The sequence below is a fragment of the Phyllobates terribilis genome, unplaced genomic scaffold (genome assembly GCF_046119375.1).
Source record: "Phyllobates terribilis strain yellow unplaced genomic scaffold, ASM4611937v1 Scaffold_13__5_contigs__length_258822181, whole genome shotgun sequence".
In the NCBI taxonomy this organism is placed as follows: Eukaryota; Metazoa; Chordata; class Amphibia; order Anura; family Dendrobatidae; genus Phyllobates; species Phyllobates terribilis.
The window spans coordinates 134,060,343-134,075,940 of NW_027362773.1; the positions used below are offsets into that span (position 1 = coordinate 134,060,343).

General features: G+C 40.9%; 1 long non-coding RNA gene across 1 annotated transcript in view; it reads left to right on the forward strand.

Moving 5' to 3' along the window:
• The window catches only part of LOC141174070 (uncharacterized), a 231,895-nt gene extending 220,469 nt beyond the window's left edge, over positions 1-11,426 (forward strand). Inside the window, exon 3 of the long non-coding RNA XR_012252765.1 lies at positions 11,370-11,426. This is a non-coding gene — a long non-coding RNA (uncharacterized lncRNA). The remainder of the gene's footprint in view (positions 1-11,369) is intronic.
• The last annotated feature ends 4,172 nt before the right edge of the window (positions 11,427-15,598 follow it).

Sequence of the window (15,598 nt, forward strand, 5' to 3'; positions counted from 1 at the left end):
CAATTTGCAAGCTGATGGAGGTCAGTATACATGGACTAATAGAACAAGTCCCACACACAGCTAGAAGCCCAAATATTTTTTCAGAGGTAGATGCAGATAAAAATTATTTTCAATTTGCAACCTGATGGAGGTCAGTATAGATGGACTAATAGAGAAAGTCCCACACACTGCTAGAAGGCCAAATATTTTTTCAGAGCTAGATGCAGATAAAAATTATTTTTAATTTGCAACCTGATGGAGGTCAGTATAGATGGACTAATAGAGAAAGTCCCACACACTGCTAGAAGGCCAAATATTTTTTCAGAGCTAGATGCAGAAAAAAATTATATTCAATTTGCAACCTGATGGAGGTCATTATAGATAGACTAATAGAATGATGCTATGCCCAAAAGATTTTACTTCACTAGGTGCAGTAAAAAAATTGGTATTCTATACACAGGTGGTATATCTTGCAACACAGATAGGCTACTCCACTGACTAACACACTCTGCAATAGGCCAAAAAGGATTAGCTTTGCTAGATTCAGCCAAATGCTGTGAAAAAAACTTGCACAGCACTGGCACAGACCTGCCTGGCAAAAACTGATAGGAACTGATGTAACCTAGTCCTGAAAAGAACTGCAATTACAATTAGTCTTTACTCCCACAATCTATCTATTTAAGAGCACAGACCTGCCTGATAAAAGTCGTAGGAAATGCTGTAACCTAGTCCTTAAAAGGACTGCAATCACAACTATTCCCTACTCCCAAGCTATCTGTAGATTTGTGCGAAAATTGGCTTGAAATTAACAAGGTATAGTGCACACAGCAACAGCGGTGCCGTCTAACACGCAGCTGCAGCAGTGAGAAAATGGTGGCGACGGGGAAAATGGCTTGGTCTTATAGGGCAAGGACATGTGACATACACTGCCAATGACACATGCCCTTGCTTGTGTGAAAAACAGCAGTTCGCTCCGTGTGTGCGCTGCTGATAGGCTGACAGACTGCACCTCCCCACTGCAAATGCGGGAAAGAGAAAAAAAAATGGAGATCTTCATTATTCCTGCAGAGATCCATCCCCTGCCCCTCCCCCCACCCCGCTGTACACTCAAACTGCGTATTAACGTTAATTTTCATCATTACTGAGAAAAAATCCAGTTATGATTTTGGTGCACGAACAGTTATCGAACATAACCTCGAACAGCCGAATTTTTCTCAAATCGTTCGTGTTCGCCGAACGGCTCGAACACCGCCCAAAACAGCTCGAATTTGAGATTGGCGAACAGTTCGAGTAGAACAACGCTCATCTCTAGTAGGGTTATTCTGCAGGTTAATAGCGTTATTAACCTACCCGGGTCCCACACTTTGCTGCTATGAGAAAATGTACTTTATTCCCCCCGGACACATTCCAATTTCAGTCACTTGGGCGGCGCCAGTGCGAGCTCAGTCACTGCTCTGTATGAGCGGCGGCTGTAATTGCACCTCCATCACTGACTGACAGCCGGCCCCAGTGCATTGCCAGTGTCAGGCAGTGACGAGGGTGCAGTTACAGCCGCTGCTCTCTATACTCAGAGCGGTGGTAGAACCTGCGCTGGCGCCGCCCCCGTGACTGAAACCTGAACGCGGCCGGGGGAAATATAGTTCATTTCTCCCTGCAACGTTCGGGTAAGTGCGGGCGCTGGGCAGGTTAATAATTCTATTAACCTGCAGATTAACCCCATACTTGCCGGTTAATAGCGTTTTTTCTTGTGGCAGGTTCCCTTTAAAATGGAACTTTATTTAAATAGGTCTTGTTAGCAGTTTCATGCTTCTATAAGCAAGAAATACTGACCGGCTACCTGATAACTATGAACTTGGTTGAACTTAATGGAAATGAACTGGGTTAAACTTCATGGATATGTGTCTTTTTTTTCAACCATACTATATGCATGGGTAAGCTTGATTGACAGATGTCCCAGATACACTCTCCTGGATGGAATAAACTCAAGAGGAGGCACCATGTGGACTCTTTTCCTTAATTTTTAAAACAATATTTTGTTCAAAATGCAGCTGAAGATTTCAGCTTTCTTCAGAATTATCAGTACTTAGGCATTGTGGGAGAATGAATTGTTTTACTTCAGAAATACAGCAACCATTATCTACGTCATCATCAAGAAGGAGAATCTCGGGAAGAACAAGACAAACCAAAGCAGAGAGATGATAAAATATTGTATAAAATACAGTGTCATCTGCTGTTCTCTAGAGAGCGTCCCTCCTAAGCATAAGCCTGCAGTTGTTGTCTACTCCAGCAGATTATAGTAGAAATGCCTGAGCAGCATCAATGGGTTTACTGCTTTATAATCATTTTATTTGGGAAATTAGTGATGGCCTGAAATCACAAGCTTAATCATTGTTATCGTCTGACATGTATCCATATCAGAAAATCATTTTTAATGGAATTGTGCTTCAAATAAAAAAAAAATGTTTTAATAAAAAAACTATTCATTTAATAGAAGGTTCTTCAGTTTTCCATTGAAATTCCGGTTTCTAATCGACACCATGAACGTGATGCTGCCAAACCTAATATTGGTTATGAGATTATCATTGCCAGGATCTGTGCTATCTTCCAGAAAGACCACAAAATATTAACACCCATTGGGCCTGGTCTGTAGCCATTTGATAATGACTTTGTTTGCAGGTGACTTTTACGATGGCTGTACTATATTTCCATGTAATGCATAAATCAAATGATCTTACTTGTTTCATTAGTTTTTCAGGCCGTCTGGTACAACTTCACCCAAAGAATCAACAGCAGTAACATGGAAAGATCAACAGAGGTTGAGGTGCTGTTGGGTTGGGATAACTTCACAGTTCTCAAGATTTTATTTGTACATAACATTGTGTACCCATCTTCCTTTATTGCAAATATTCTTAAGCTGGTTTTATTGTTTTGTGAAATAGAGTTGGAGAAATCAGTTAATCTTTTTGTAAGACTTTAAGAGGACCCTGAGAACTTGGACAGTGGCTTCAGTTTAACTTACAAAGTACATTTGTTCAGTCATTTTATTGCTCTGCAAGTCCTTAGAGCTTGTGGGATGTTAATTTTGTACTTCTATAAATCTATTTGCTATGAACTATGCAAATACGTTTGTATTGTTGATATTATACATGTATGCGTGCCTAGGATTGACATATTAGATTGTAAGCACCACTGGGGATCCAAATAAGTGGCGTTTACACATCAGAGTTCCTTCACACCTTCTTTGCAGTGTGAACCACCACCTACTTTGAGAGATGATCGAGGGCTGTTTACAACTCAGTAATGGAGAGTTGCTATATGGCAAGGAGCATAGTTCTAGAGGTGCAATCCAACCTACACCCTTTGCTCCACCACATAAGAAGTTATAATAGTGTCGTATGGAAGGTGAAGGACCTGTTTCACATTTTTGCACTGGTGGCCAGAAACATCAAATATCAGAAACGAAAAAAAACCATTATTGGGGCTTATTTATCAGTAGTGTCCTATTATTACACATTGCAAACTTCTGGGCCATTTAGACGCGCCAATAATCTAGGTACAAAAATTTGTAGGAATGCTTGTTCTAGATTATCAGCCTAACTAAACAGACTGACATAACGCTCATCCATCAGGTGTGATAATTTTTAGCTGGCTTAAAAATAATCATTATTGGCCACACATTGCCTCGTGCAAAATGGTGATGTATTTCTCCCCCCTATCATTGTATCAAATGGGCACAGAATGATCTTATTAACAATTATTCTATGTCAGTAGATTGTTTTCCAAACAAACCAGTAAACGCTTTTATATATCCGATCGCCAGTAAATTAATGGCCTGCATCATTCCGTCTAAAGGGAACATTAGGCTAGACCACCTCAAAAATGCACCATAGTTATCAAAGTGGTTAATAATGTTTGATAAATCTGTGTTCTCCATGTTTGCAGCACCTATTAGATGGCCTACTTTTTGCCAGAAATTTGCACCAAAATTGTAGCACATTTTTTGGTGCACGGTATTATACATTGGGTCTTGTCCATATTCATTGAAGCCATGCCATTGTTGGTCAAAGCTCAGAAAGTGTCTAAAACACATAATAATTATGGCGCATGCAATGAAAAGTTGCTTGACAAGTGTCACAATGTGTAAAAATCCATGTCATATTTTGCTGATTGTTGCTTAGACATTGAATCCTTTATCTTGTGCGGAAGTGGGGACACTACACTATCACCAAATGTAAGTTCTCCTCGTCTAGAAGTCTGCTGGTCTTTTAGTCTTGAATTTGCTATTATGGAAAACCTAGGCAATATGCGATTGCACCAAACTGTATTTAGGAGAAGAATCACATAGCTTCCCAACAACCAGATCATTTGCCAGTAGACCCATGTGAAAACCAATGTGAAGATAAAATAGGACTGGAGGGTCCTAGAACAGGACTCAAGGATGGCTCTGGGTGGTTCACAGAGGGACAGATGAATTAATGGATTAATTAATTTATTTTTATTAACTCCTTCTCAACCCTTTGGAGTCCAAAGGGTCCTAAGCGAATTGCCAAAAAATTGGATTCTGGCAATTCCGAACATGTTGTATTACAGAATTAGATTCTCAGTGCGCTCAATGTGATAACTTCTATCTCAGACAGTCCCATAGAAGAGAATAGAGCTGTGGTCATGCATGTGTTACATTCAGACATGGTACTTTGAGACCTCTGTTCTTTTGAGTAGTTATGGTCGCAGCTCTTGGAATCAAAAAATCATATATTTTTCTTCAGAGAGAGAGAGAAAATCTCCTTGTAGCCATTCATTGCTCTACTTAGTAAATAAGGGTCCTGAACAGGATATTTCCTACTTATTGAAGGGCTTGTCCACTACTTTTCTATTGTTAAAAACAAAAAAAAAACAGTACAGTATTAACAATAATAATAATAATTGTATTTATATAGCGCCAACATATTCCGTAGCACTTTACAATTAAGCGGGGACATATACAGACTATAAATTCAATACAAGGTAAGACAGTTTAAACAGTTACATTAGGAGTGAGGGTCCTGCTCGCAAGCTTACAATCTACCAGGGAATAGGGGGGACACAGTAGGTGAAAAGTGCTTGTTATTTTAGGTCTAGCAATTATACTAAGTAGGGATTTTCATATAAAGCTGCATGATCCGGTCATCAAGCCAGTATGTTTAAGTGCAATAGTCAAGTATCGAGTGCAGTTATCGTGTGCATGGAGGGTGTGGAGACAGATGAATAGGAGGGAGCAGATTCTGAATAATATTTAGAGGGAGAGAACAGGGGAAAGTTAATTTACTGAGTTGAGGTGGTAGGCTTGTTTAAAGAGATGGGTTTTTAAAACACCCTTGAAGACGTGAGGCCTAAGTATCAGTTGGATCGTCTGGGGTAGTGCATTCCAGAGAACTGGTGCAGCACGAGAAAAGTCGGAGGTGCAAGGTTCGGATTATGGGGGATGTTAGTCTTAGGTCATTTACAGAATGGAGGGCACGTGTAGGGCAATAGACAGAGATGAGAGAGGAGATATGAGGAGGTGCAGAACTGTGGAGAGCTTTGTGGGTGAGAGCTATGAGTTTATATTGGACCCTGTAGTGAATGGGTGTCTAGTGTAATAACTGGCACAAGATGGAGGCATCGGTAAAGGTGCTGGACAGAAATACGACTCTGCCTGCTGCATTCAGGATGGATTGGAGAGGAAAAAGTTTGGTAAGAGGGAGTCCGATCAGAAGAGAGTTGCAGTAGTCTAGACGAGAGTGAATAAGAACGACAGTAAGAGTTTTAGCAGTTTCAAAGGTTAGAAAAGGTCGGATTCTGGAGATGTTTTTAAGATGCAAGTGACAAGAACGAGTGAGTGATCGGATATAGGTAATAAAGGAAAGTTTAGTGTCGAAAATGACCTCAAGGCAGCGGGTGTGCTGCTTGGGAGTTATGGTTGAACCCTCCAAGGTAATTTCAATGTCATGTAGAGTTAGGTTAGTAGAGGGAAGAAACACAAGAAGTTTAGTTATTCAGTTTAAGATAGAGGGAGGACATAATGTTAGAGACAGCAGACAAGCAATCCTTGGTATTTTGTATTAGGGTTGAGGTGATGTCAGGAGAAGAGGTGTATAATTGAGTGTCATCAGTATAGAGATTATACTGGAACCCAAATCTACTGATTGTTTGTCCAATAGGGGCTGTGTAAAGAGAGAAGAGGAGGGGGCCTAGGACTGAACCCTGTGAAACTCCGATAGTAAGGGTATGTGGAGAGGAGTAGGAGTCTGCAAAAGATACAGTGAAGGAGCAGTCAGAGAGGTAGGAGGAGAAACTGCAGGAGAGACTGCAGGAGACTGCAGGAGATGTGAGGGAATAGGGTCACTGTTGCAGATTGTAGGCTGAGAACAAGCGGGAAGCTGGGCAAATTCTTCTTCTGTAACAGGCTCAAAGATGGCAAGTGAGCTTGAAGTGTGGCAGGGAAGGGGATCCAGGCACTGAGGAGATTGGACTGAAATGTCCTGATGCATGTGGTTGATGTTTTCTAGGAAATAAGTGGCCAGATTCTCACCGCTAAGGTTGGTAATGGGGGCTTGTGCTTTGGGGCTCAGGAGGGAGAGTAAGGTTTCAAAAAGTCATTTTGGATTGTTAGCTAGTGAAGTGATGAGGGTGGTGAAGTAGGATTGTTTGGCCAGATGAAGGGCAGAGTTATAGGTTTTGAGCGTGAACTTATAGTGGATAAAATTCTCTGCTAAAAGTGATTTTCTCCACTGATGCTCAGTGCACCTTGAGCAATGTGTGCCAGGGCTGCCATTGTCTGTGTCAGGTCTTTCTGCATGTAGAAAGTGCTGCTTAATCTAGGGCACTCTGTGTATTATTGTAGTTTGACAATGCTAAGTCTGGACAGGAGAGGGAGAAGATGGGAGCTAAAGATGTATGTAGATTGTCCATAAGCTGCTGGGTATTAATGGTACCTGTATTCCTATAAATGCGATAAGTCGGGGTGTCTTGGGTGAGGAGACAGTTCTTGACAGAGAAGGAAAGAAGGTTGTGGTCCAAGAGCGGGAGAGGGGAGTTAGTAAAGTCATGCAGCAAGCAGAGACGGGAGAAGACCAAGTCCAGAGTATTCCCATCTTCATGTGTAGGAGTGTTAGTAAACTGTGAGAGGCTGAATGAGAAGCTTAGAGAAAGTAGATGAGAGGCAGATTGGGATAAGGGATCATCAATGGGGATATTAAAGTCTCCCATGATGAGGGTGGGGATGTCACAGGATAGAAAGTGAGGAAGCCAGGTGGGAAAGTGATCCAGGAACTGGCAGGAGGAGCCTAGTGGGCTATACACAACCGCCACTCGCAGGGAGAAGGGTTTAAAGAGTCTGACGGTGTGGACTTCAAAGGAAGGAAATATAAGTGAGGGAACCAGGGGGGTGACGTGAAAACCACATTGTGATGAAAGGAGCAAATCAACACCTCCACCTTATCTGTTCTCAGGTCTGGCGGTATGTGAAAATTTCAGCCCACCAAACCAGAGAGCAGCAGCGGCGGTGATGTCTGAATGCTGGATCCAGGTTTCTGTAAGAGCCAGAAGGTTAAGGGAATTAGAGAGGAAAAGATCGTGAATGTAAGTTAGTTTGTTACACACTGACTCTGCGTTCCAGAGGGCACAATGAAAAGCAATAGGAGAAGGCATGCACTGAATGTTAATAAGATTGGCAGGGTTTCTATTTGCAGCTGGAAGAGAGTTATGTATAGTAGTGGAGGAAGGCCCAGGGTTGGGGTAGATGTCGCCAGCGACTAGGAGAAGGAGAAAAAAGAGAAAGAGCATGTGGTGCAATGATTTACATGAACAGTATTGTGTTAAAGGATAATATATTTTACCTACTGATCCCATGACTCTCCTCTTGAACTGCTGCCAAGGTACCGCTCTAGATTTCTGCATTCCTCCACTGGAGCTTTGCATGTGACCACTGCAGATGCACAAAGACATGTGACATAGACTTGAAAGGAGGTATAGCGGCACTGAAAACTTGAATAATAAGCTTAATTTATTGTAACATATACAAACAGCACCAGGCAGCCGACACTCCCATCGGCCAACACCATTTCACTTAAACACATACATTCTCAAGGCTTGGCACCATTACTGGGTGCTGAAGACCTGATCTCTGAGCATTTTGAAGCTTGTTGCTGCAGTTATTATGTGGAATTGCTTGAACATTTACCTTGTGCCGGTGAGAACTCTACTCCTTAATTATAAGGACATCTGACTCCTATGGCCAATCACTAGTGGCAGCGGTAACTTTAAATAGCCCTCCGGAAGAGGAAGTAACAAGAACAGCGTCAATTGGGTTGTGGTGGAGGAGTGGAGGTGGGGGAAGGGGTAGGGATCTAAATATTATTTTATCTTTACATTCAGTCCCCAGAATATCATCTTACACTGACCAGAATATTATGTCAGCCTTTGCCACAGGATCCATATTCTGTATTTTGCAATGTTTGCATTTGTATTAATAATGGTCAATTCTCTAGATCTTTGAATCCTGGAAAAAATATTCTCTGATGTAGTTTTGAGCTCTGCAAATGGGTCTGCTATCATTGCTATTTACTAGGGTACTACATATGAATTACCTGCAGGTATTATTTCAGTCACCTATTACATTTTGTTTGTCAGTCATATTATAAACCAATATTATACATTTTAATGGATTAATACATTATTTTTGAGACTGTGTACTACTCAGTTATACAGTTGCAGGTGACTGGTTCGAGATGAATGGAACATGTAGCGTAACACTCATGTGACTATAAGTACTGGAGTGACAATTGTAGAGGCTCCAGTGTTTGGTCACTACTGAAAGACATTAATCCGGCTTCTGCCTTTAGATACACAAACAAAATTCCACAAACTTTACAGGGATGAAATATACTCTTTCAGAAACATGATTATGTTATGGTGTAGTTTGAAATCCATTTTATTTTCTATTTTCACTTTCCCTTTTTAATCGCATTATGTCAATGCAGATGTATATATCAAAAGCTAACAATCTCACTTTAGTGCAATAATTTCTGGCACTGGTACTCTTCATTTCAACACTAAGCCAACAAGGATCAGTACATGAATCGGCCCAGTGATGGACACACACAAAAAAAGGCCCCTGAGACAAAAAGTACATGGTCCCTTTGAAGTCCAATAGCTCATCATAATGCACAATTCCACCTACTTTGGGGGTAGAAGTGGGCCCCCTTACTTCCTTAGCCCCTTTTCTGCTGCACAGGTTACACCAATGGTATGTCGACTCTTGAATTGACCATCATAGACCCATCACTGACCCACAGAGGACCCACTGTTGGTGAGGTTATTACTAAGGATAAACAGGTCCTTCTCACAAAACTAGAATATCATGAAAAAAGTTAATTTATTTCAGTTCTTCAATACAAAAAGTGAAACTCATATATTATATAGAGTCATTACAAATAGAGTGATCTATTTCAAGTGTTTATTTCTGTTAATGTTGATGATTATGGCTTGCAGCCAATGACAACACAAAAGTCATAATATCATTAAATTAGAATGCTTTATAACAACAGCTTGAAAAATGATTTTAAAATCCGAAATGTTGGCCTACTGAAATGTATGTTCAGTAAATGCACTCAATACTTGGTCGGGGCTCCTTTTGCATCAATTACTGCATCAATGCGGCGTGGCATGGAGGCGATCAGCCTGTGGCACTGCTGAGGTGTTATGGAAGCCCAGGTTGCTTTGATAGCAGCCTTCAGTTCGTCTGCATTGTTAGGTCTGGTGTCTCTCATCTTCTTCTTGACAATACCCCATAGATTCTCTGTGGGGTTAAGGTCAGGTGAGTTTGCTGGTCAATCAAGCACAGTGATACTGTTGTTTTTAAACCAGGTATTGGTACTATTGGCAGTGTGGACAGGTGCCAAGTCCTGCTGGAGAATTAAATTTCCATCTCTAAAAAGCTTGTCAGCAGGGGGAAGCATGAAGTGCTCTAAAATTTCCTGGTAGATGGCTGCGCTGACTTTGGTCTTGATGAAACACAGTGGACCTACACCAGCAGATGACATGGCTCCCCAAACCATCACTGATTGTGCAAACTTCACACTACACCTCAAGCAGCTTGGATTGTGGCCTCTCCACTCTTCCTCCACACTTGATTTCCAAATGATATGCAAAATTTACTTTCATCTGAAAACACCACCTTGGACCACTGAGCAACAGACAAGGTCTTTTTCTCCTTGGCCCAGGTAAGACGCTTCTGGCGTTGTCTATTGGTCATGAGTGGCTTGACACAAGGAATGCGACACTTGTAGCCCATGTCCTGGATACGTTTGTGTGTGGTGCCACTTGAAGCAATGACTCCAGCAGCAGTCCACTTCTTGTGAATCTCACCCAAATTTTTTAATGGCCTTTTCTTAGCAATCCTTTTAAGCCTGCGGTTATCCCGGTTGCTTCTGCACCTTTTTCTACCACACTTCCCTCCACTCAACCTTCCATTAATATGCTTGGATACAGCACTCTGTGAATAGCCAGCTTCTTTAGCAATGAACTTTTGTGGCTTACCCTCCTTGTGGAGTGTGTCAATGACTGCCTTCTGGACATCTGTCAAGTCAGCAGTCTTCCCCATGATTGTTGAGCCTACTGAAACAGACTAAGGGACCTTTGCAAATGCGTAGAAAGCCTTTGCAGGTGTTTTTTTGTAAATTATTCTAATTTACTGAGATAATGACTTTTGCGTTTTCATTGGCTGTAAGCCATAATCATCAACATTAACAGAAATAAACATGTGAAATAGATCACTCTGTTTGTAATGACTCTATAATATAGGAGTTTCACTTTTTGTATTGAAGAACTGAAATAAATTAACTTTTTGATGATATTCTAATTTTGTGAGAAGCACCTGTATGTGTCTCCATGTGAATATATGAGTGTACATGCATGTTTTGGTATGATATTTATGTACACATCTGTTAGTCTGTAATTTCTGATAATTCTGCACACTTCCAAAACTGCCACGTACTGAAACACTTTAAATTTTCATATAGAGGTGAGTGCATCTTTTAAAATTTGAATTTTTTTTTTTTTTTTAAAACTTAGTTTTGCAGTGAATAAAGATGACATTCTGTTTTTTTTTGTTATCTGACAGCTGACGTCTGTGCTTGGCTACAGGAGACAGTTGGATGGAAATGGACTTCATTGAATGTATCTGAAAACATATGTTTCCTCTGCAGTCAATTACAGTACAACTCTTAATGGTCAAGTTGCTGTAAAATGTGAAACAATGGAATTTTTTTTCTCAGTGGCGTTTGTCCTGAAGACACAAGGGTTAGATCAAATGCGTATAACTCATTTCATTATTTTAAAACCTTCCCTGATGTTTTAATATTTTTTTCTAGAATTCAGACTACCCCATTACCAGCAACAAACAATACTCACCTGATCAGAAGTCCACGTCAGATTCAGCAACATGGTATACACTCCAGTTGAAGAATTTGGCAGCATCTTATGGAACAGCTTATCTCAGAAAAACTCCCAATGGTTAAATGAGAATGACAATGAAATATACTTTACTGTCTACATTTCCATTCACTAATAAATTGTGCTATACCATGTCACAACAGCTGGGAAAAATATGTTTATATTGGATGAGGGTGGGTATTTCTTGATGAATGGAGAAAAGTTCTATGTCTTTGACAAGTTAAGCTTCATGTAAATAGAAACAGTGGAAAGGTAATTGGTAGTACTTCTCAGAGCTAATACTGAAACTACAATGACCAAGACGACTAAGAGACATACAGGTTTTGACAACACTCACATTAAGGGTTTGCTCGCACTAGCGTATAACACGGCTGAGTGCTATCTGATATTTTATCGGATAGCACTCGGCCCAATGTTATACTATGGGGTAGTGCAGATAAGCAATTCTTTTCTTGTGCCAATTCGGCAGGAGAAAACAATCGCAGCATGCTGCAAGTGCATTAAATAATTGGACCATGCGCACCAATTCAAGTCTATTGGTGCATGTGAACCATTGGACTGCACAGAGACAATGGAGAAGATGGATAAATTACATTCTCCATGTTCTCCGCACCAGTGCAGCGATTCTCACATGCGAGAAAATCGGATCACAATTAGTCGGCACTCTGAAAGAGTTTGAGCCGAATGTAATTAGCATAATGTCCATAGTGTGGTGGGCATTATATTTGTTAAAGTATTTGCATGAGATTAAAAAAAACATGGCTGGTTTCTTCCGTAAACAAGGGTACTCATGATCACTTGCTGTGTCTGGTTCTGCAGTTCAGCCTCATTCACATTTAAGGGCTTGTGATCCGACAAAACATTGGATCATACTTATGTAAGGTGCCCAAGCGAGGTAGTCGTGGGCAAGATGTTGCTTCCACTCATTTTGGCACCCCGCAGACAAAGTGCGCACCCTTTCTGGTGTGCTGCTGTGTATGTGGTGCTTCCCACTTACTTCTGGACCGCAGTCCTCTTCTGACTCCAGGATATCTTCTTCTGGAACCAGGGCAGCAATCAATCCAGGGGACACAAGGTTCATAAAAACAAATAAACCTTTACTTGGTGTCTGGCAGTATTTACAGTATTTACAGGCAGGTATAAAGGATAAGGCCCAAAGGGTTGTTATCTTTCCCACAGGTACCGGAGACAACTTCAGCCCTTGTTCCCGTTCTAGGTAGAGCATCCCTTGTGCTGTCTTCTCTAGCCCTAGGGATTCGTCGCCTCCTCTGGCAGTATTTCTGGATCCCATCTCACTCCGCTTCTAAGAATTTGAGTCCTATATCTTCTTCTGCAGCCTCACAGACAGAATGTGCCCCCCAAGCCTCGACATCTAACTTGAGGTTCCCAGGCCAGCAAAGGGGATTTGTGCGGAGGGGTTCTCTGGCAATCCACTGCCCGGGATTCTAGGCCCATGTCGTCCCTAGCAGCCCTTAATTAGAGCCTGCTGCTGGTTACTTCTCAGTTACACTGCTCAACAACTGGCTACTGTCACTTCATGCACTTGACCCTTACACCCAGTTTCCCCTCCCTCTACTGGGCCGGCCGCTACAGTTAACCCTATCCAGGCCAAAGTGGAGCCCTAAGGAGTTCTATCTTCAGGAATACACAAATAACCCTTTAGAGTGTCAGGGGGGCAGACCATCTACTACACTTGGACTAATGTTATTTTATGAGGCCGTGCACATCATCGATTTTTTCATGGGATCAAGCTGGTCTAAGGAAAAAATTTCAGCATGCCAAGTTGGAGCCGATTAGGATCACACTTGGCCATGCAAGTCAATGAGTCGGTGGAAAACATTGGACTGCACTCAGATAACATCTGAGTGAAGTACAATTTTTATAGACTTACAGAATGGAAAAGATCGAGAATTTTTTTCCATCTTCTCCTCATCTGAGAAAATCAGATCACACTATGCTTACACTCTGATCAAGCTTTAATTAGAGTTTGATCAGAGTGTGATTATCAAAATCAGCCTGATTCTTTTGGATTAGAGAAAATAGGTTGGTGTGACCCTTGCCTATGTGTTATTATATTTTATATTTAAAAAAATATACATATATGGGCCCCTGGTTTCATGGATTTCATTTTATACTCCTTGACTGCAGTAAAACACATTAGTAAAGGTCTACAACTTGAAAAAAGTAGTTGGTCTTACCTTAATCTTTACGTCATGCCACTGTTTACTGATATCGCCATCCTACTATTCATTGTTAATCTAAGTTTTTTAGAAAAGCTGTCAAGCACAGTGTTTGAGTCAACTCCTTGTATGATATTTGATGTAAACTGGAAAGATAACCAGAAATGACTGATGGCTTCCAAAACTCTAGTGACATATAACAATGGAAAAGTGAATCACAAACACCCGACAGCTTATTGAGTTTAAAGAAAAATCCCCTATTTTATTTTGTGACTATAAATTTGTTGCTGTGATGGTAGATTTCATTATGGGATCATAGTGGTGTAGTTTTGAGGTGGAGCCACAGGGGCGCATGCACTGGGTGCAAAATTCTTAGCAAAATTCATTCGTAGCAACGCTATCCCTAGCGGCATTACATATATGCTCCATACTTTTGGCCGAGTGCACCTGATCTCCTGGCAAGCACCATGATATCAATATAGTTGGATCCTTTGGTAGAGCAAGGAGTCAAAAGATCCCTACCCCACCACTCTCTACTCTGCCTACGGCCTACAAGACTTTACCATCGCCTTGCTGGCTTGCTTTGTATAAAAAGGAGAATAAAATTCATGGGGATTAGGTGAGTATATTCTATATTTTTTGTGAGGAGTGGCATAAAGAAGTTATTATTACTTTTGGAGGGCCAGTAAGGGGACATCATTACTATAATGGAGGCAACATAGTGGCATTAATAATTTCTAAATGGGGCACTTGGGCAAGAGCATTAATTCTTTCAAAGGGACACTCAAGGGGATTATTACTGAGTTGTAAAGTGCAATAAATGTCTTTCTCTGAGCACTGATAACCAAGGTTATGCCACTGTAATATGACCATCATGTCTGAGCTTCTTTTTTACAGTATTTAGAGACATAATTTACAGTAACCTTGTGGACTATAGGAAACAACCGACTGGAGATGCTTATGGAATTGTTGGAATAATGCTTATTATTGTATATATTGCAGCAACTACTATTTACTACAGTTTAATAGTGCGTAAGTTTCAGTCACCAGTAATAGTTTTATATTACCAATAAAGCACTGATAACCCCCCCAAAAAAACAGGAAGTTCTTGTTCAGTGTGTGTGTAGCTGGAGCACAGTTTTACTTTCACTTTGCAAGCTGACAGACAAGATGCTAAGATCCTTCCTAAGCTATGAGAAATACCAGTTGTAAGCTGTGTTATCTTTGTTCCTAAATATTCATTCACTGTTGAACGGCTGGACAGTACAGAGATTAATTCGCTGACAACAGGTTATATTCCCAGATACCTAGGAACCCAGAATCTCAGAAACCCAGAGAACAGCCCAGAGGAGAGAGAACAAGTTTTAGTGACAAAATGTACAATTGGTAGAGGAAGGTTGAACTTGATGGACCTGCGTCTTTATTCAACCTATGTAACTATGTAAGAAGAAGAAGCAAAGATAGCTGCCAGCAGCAACTCTGTATAATTCACAGTGCCTAATCTGACTAACCAGAACTACCAATCTTGAGAATTCAAAGTAAAGATTATGCTGATAAGAGAAGGAACTTGGAAATGCACACAGGAGTCTAGGCCTGACCCACTACCAAAAGACTGGGTAGAGAAGGATCAAAAAGCACAAAGTACTATCTCCTTCAGTATAGATGGTGATCAGATTGTACATGTATGTAAATGTGAAACTGCAAAAGAAATGTGGGAACAACTGCAGAATGAGCATGAAAGGATAAATATCAGCAATAAGCTCTATTTAAGGAGAAATCTGTGCCACTCTAAGCTAAATAAGGACCAAGATATGGAGAATTACATAAGAAATACTCTAGAAATTGTGGTGAGCCTGCGGGGCCTCGAGGAACATCTAAAAGATTTCCATGTTAATCCACTACTACAAAGCGATCTACCAGAAAGCTATTACACATTTGTAACTGCACTAGTTGCATGCCCAGATTAT